At 42.3% G+C, this 5,000-nt stretch overlaps 1 protein-coding gene across 2 annotated transcripts in view; it reads right to left on the bottom strand.

Annotated features, from left to right (window-relative positions):
- The window catches only part of otud7a (OTU deubiquitinase 7A), a 164,449-nt gene that overhangs the window by 97,530 nt on the left and 61,919 nt on the right, over nt 1–5,000 (bottom strand). The gene's annotated exons all lie outside the window — the stretch shown is intronic.

Genomic DNA, 5,000 nt, shown 5'->3' with positions numbered 1-5,000 from the left:
TCTCTCCTCTCTCTCTCTCTCTTGCTTTCTCTCTCCCTCTCTCTCCCTCTGTCACCTCCCATCTGCATAGACCATTTCCCCAGTGTGTGTGTGTGTGTGTGTGTGTGTGTGTGTGTGTGTGTGTGTGTGTGTGTGTGTGTGTGTGTGTGTGTGTGTGTGTGAGCTATAAGGATGACTCATCAGTAGGTCACTAGTATTACTGTGTGAGGAGCAGAGCGAGGTGTACCCATCCCATCTTGACCGTGACATGTGTGAAATTTCTCTCTCTCTCTTCTTCTCACTATCTCTGTCTCTCTCTCTCTTTCTCCCCTCTCTCTCTCTCTGTCTCTCTCTCTCCTCGTTCTTTCTCCCCCCTCTTTCTCTCTGTCTCTCTGTCTCTCTCTATCTCTCTCTCTCTCTCTCTCCTCTCTCTCTCTCTCTCTGACTGTCTCTCAGAGTGACTCATAGTTGTAATGTGGAAAGTAGTGAGTGGGTTCAAGTGTTCTTCACACTCCACTGATAGGGAGCCTCGAGGGGTCAGAGGAGACGTACTCTCTCCGATTCGGAAAATGATTAACAGCAGAAACTATGTTAACGCAAAAAAAAACCTTTGCATAATTTCTTATGAATTCATGGAAACAGTCTGAGGGTGAAAAACATAACCACTTCTATGATGTACCATCTTCTAGCAGCCGACCCAGAACACTCATTGCCTAATGACATAGAATTGTATGTGACAGGCGTTGAACATTGAATTACTGAAGCGATGGGTGAGGTCCTTACCATCAGTCGACAGTGTAACCATTATAATGGCCCTGTTTCTGTAAGTGTTTATCCAGTGAGGGAGGAGTGCATTTCATCCATTAGCCAAGGCCTGCTTATCTGCTCCTGTTTCTATACTTTATATACTGTCAGACCAGACCCCTACATCTACCCCTCTACTATATCTACTGTCAGACCAGACCCCTACATTTACCCTCTACTATATCTACTGTCAGACCAGACCCCTACATTTACCCTTCTACTATATCTACTGTCAGACCAGACCCCTACATTTACCCCTCTACTATATCTACTGTCAGACCAGACCCCTACATTTACCCTCTACTATATCTACTGTCAGACCAGACCCCTACATTTACCCCTCTACTATATCTACTGTCAGACCAGACCCCTACATTTACCCTCTACTATATCTACTGTCAGACCAAACCCCTACATTTACCCCTCTACTATATCTACTGTCAGACCAAACCCATACATTTACCCTCTACTATATCTACTGTCAGACCCCTACATTTACCCTCTACTATATCTACTGTCAGACCAGACCCCTACATCTACCCCTCTACTATATCTACTGTCAGACCAGACCCCTACATTTACCCCTCTACTATATCTACTGTCAGACCAGACCCCTACATTTACCCTCTACTATATCTACTGTCAGACCAGACCCCTACATTTACCCCTCTACTATATCTACTGTCAGACCAGACCCCTACATTTACCCCTCTACTATATCTACTGTCAGACCAGACCCCTACATTTACCCCTCTACTATATCTACTGTCAGACCCCTACATTTACCCCTCTACTATATCTACTGTCAGACCAGACCCCTACATTTACACCTCTACTATATCTACTGTCAGACCAAACCCCTACATTTACCCTCTACTATATCTACTGTCAGACCAAACCCCTACATTTCTCTCTCTCTTTCTCTCTTTTGTCTCTCTCTCAATTCAATTCAATTCAATTCAATTCAAGGGGCTTTATTGGCATGGGAAACATGTGTTAACATTGCCAAAGCAAGTGAGGTAGATAATATACAAAAGTCAAATAAACAATAAAAATGAACAGTAAACATTACACATACAGACGTTTCAAAACAATAAAGACATTACAAATGTCATATTATATATATGCAGTGTTGTAACAATGTACAAATGGTTAAAGCACACAAGTTAAAATAAATAAACATAAATATGGGTTGTATTTACAATGGTGTTTGTTCTTCACTGGTTGCCCTTTTCTTGTGGCAACAGGTCACAAATCTTGCTGCTGTGATGGCACACTGTGGAATTTCACCCAGTAGATATGGGAGTTTATCAAAATTGGATTTGTTTTCGAATTCTTTGTGGATCTGTGTAATCTGAGGGAAATATGTCTCTCTAATATGGTCATACATTGGGCAGGAGGTTAGGAAGTGCAGCTCAGTTTCCACCTCATTTTGTGGGCAGTGAGCACATAGCCTGTCTTCTCTTGAGAGCCATGTCTGCCTACGGCGGCCTTTCTCAATAGCAAGGCTATGCTCACTGAGTCTGTACATAGTCAAAGCTTTCCTTAAGTTTGGGTCAGTCACAGTGGTTAGGTATTCTGCCACTGTATACTCTCTGTTTAGGGCCAAATAGCATTCTAGTTTGCTCTGTTTTTTTGTTAATTCTTTCCAATGTGTCAAGTGATTATCTTTTTGTTTTCTCATGATTTGGTTGGGTCTAATTGTGCTATTGTCCTGGGGCTCTGTGGGGTGTGTTTGTGTTTGTGAACAGAGCCCTAGGACCAGCTTGCTTAGGGGACTCTTCTCCAGGTTCATCTCTCTGTAGGTGATGGCTTTGTTATGGAAGGTTTGGGAATCCCTTCCTTTTAGGTGGTTGTAGAATTTAACGGCTCTTTTCTGGATTTTGATAATTAGTGGGTATCGGCCTAATTCTGCTCTGCATGCATTATTTGGTGTTCTACGTTGTACACGGAGGATATTTTTGCAGAATTCTGCATGCAGAGTCTCAATTTGGTGTTTGTCCCATTTTGTGAAATCTTGGTTGGTGAGCGGACCCCAGACCTCACAACCATAAAGGGCAATGGGCTCTATGACTGATTCAAGTATTTTTAGCCAGATCCTAATTGGTATGTTGAAATTTATGTTCCTTTTGATGGCATAGACTGCCCTTCTTGCCTTGTCTCTCAGATCGTTCACAGCTCTGTGGAAGCTACCTGTGGTGCTGATGTTTAGGCCGAGGTATGTATAGTTTTTTGTGTGCTCTAGGGCAACGGTGTCTAGATGGAATTTGTGGTCCTGGCGACTGGACCTTTTTTGGAACACCATTATTTTGGTCTTACTGAGATTTACTGTCAGGGCCCAGGTCTGACAGAATCTGTGCAGAAGATCTAGGTGCTGCTGTAGGCCCTCCTTGGTTGGTGACAGAAGCACCAGATCATCAGCAAACAGTAGACATTTGACTTCGGATTCTAGTAGGGTGAGACCGGGTGCTGCAGACTGTTCTAGTGCCCGCGCCAATTCGTTGATATATATGTTGAAGAGGGTGGGGCTTAAGCTGCATCCCTGTCTCACCCCACGACCCTGTGTGAAGAAATGTGTGTGTTTTTTGCCAATTTTAACCGCACACTTGTTGTTTGTGTACATGGATTTTATGATGTCGTATGTTTTACCCCCAACACCACTTTCCATCAATTTGTATAGCAGACCCTCATGCCAAATTGAGTCGAAGGCTTTTTTGAAATCAACAAAGCATGAGAAGACTTTGCCTTTGTTTTGGTTTGTTTGGTTGTCAATTAGGGTGTGTAGGGTGAATACATGGTCTGTTGTACGGTAATTTGGTAAAAAGCCAATTTGACATTTGCTCAGTACATTGTTTTCATTGAGGAAATGTACGAGTCTGCTGTTAATGATAATGCAGAGTATTTTCCCAAGGTTACTGTTGACGCATATTCCACGGTAGTTATTGGGGTCAAATTTGTCTCCACTTTTGTGGATTGGGGTGATCAGTCCTTGGTTCCAAATATTGGGGAAGATGCCAGAGCTAAGGACGATGTTAAAGAGTTTTAATATAGCCAATTGGAATTTGTTGTCTGTATATTTGATCATTTCATTAAGGATACCATCAACACCACAGGCCTTTTTGGGTTGGAGGGTTTTTATTTTGTCCTGTAACTCATTCAAGGTAATTGGAGAATCCAGTGGGTTCTGGTAGTCTTTAATAGTTGATTCTAGGATTTGTATTTGATCATGTATATGTTTTTGCTCTTTATTCTTTGTTATAGAGCCAAAAAGATTGGAGAAGTGGTTTACCCATACATCTCCATTTTGGATAGATAATTCTTCGTGTTGTTGTTTGTTTAGTGTTTTCCAATTTTCCCAGAATTGGTTAGAGTCTATGGATTCTTCAATTACATTGAGCTGATTTCTGACGTGCTGTTCCTTCTTTTTCCGTAGTGTATTTCTGTATTGTTTTAGTGATTCACCATAGTGAAGGCGTAGACTCAGGTTTTCCGGGTCTCTATGTTTTTGGTTGGACAGGTTTCTCAATTTATTTCTTAGATTTTTGCATTCTTTATCAAACCATTTGTCATTGTTGTTCATTTTCTTCGGTTTTCTATTTGAGATTTTTAGATTTGATAGGGAAGCTGAGAGGTCAAATATACTGTTAAGATTTTCTACTGCCAAGTTTACACCTTCACTATTGCAGTGGAACGTTTTACCCAGGAAGTTGTCTAAAAGGGATTGAATTTGCTGTTGCCTAATTGTTTTTTGGTAGGTTTCCAAACTGCATTCCTTCCATCTATAGCATTTCTTAATGTTACTCAGTTCCTTTGGCTTTGATGCCTCATGATTGAGTATTGCTCTGTTCAAGTAGACTGTGATTTTGCTGTGGTCTGATAGGGGTGTCAGTGGGCTGACTGTGAACGCTCTGAGAGACTCTGGGTTGAGGTCAGTGATAAAGTAGTCTACAGTGCTACTGCCAAGAGATGAGCTATAGGTGTACCTACCATAGGAGTCCCCTCGAAGCCTACCATTGACTATGTACATACCCAGCGTGCGACAGAGCTGCAGGAGTTGTGACCCGTTTTTGTTGGTTATGTTGTCATAGTTGTGCCTAGGTGGGCATATGGGGGAGGGAATGCTGTCACCTCCAGGTAGGTGTTTGTCCCCCTGTGTGCTGAGGGTGTCAGGTTCCTGTCCAGTTCTGGCATTTAGGTCGCCACAGACTAATACATGT

The sequence above is a fragment of the Salvelinus alpinus genome, chromosome 5 (genome assembly GCF_045679555.1).
Source record: "Salvelinus alpinus chromosome 5, SLU_Salpinus.1, whole genome shotgun sequence".
Lineage (NCBI taxonomy): Eukaryota > Metazoa > Chordata > Actinopteri > Salmoniformes > Salmonidae > Salvelinus > Salvelinus alpinus.
Note: the sequence above shows the minus strand (reverse complement) of the source record. Positions and strands in the feature narration are given on the sequence as shown.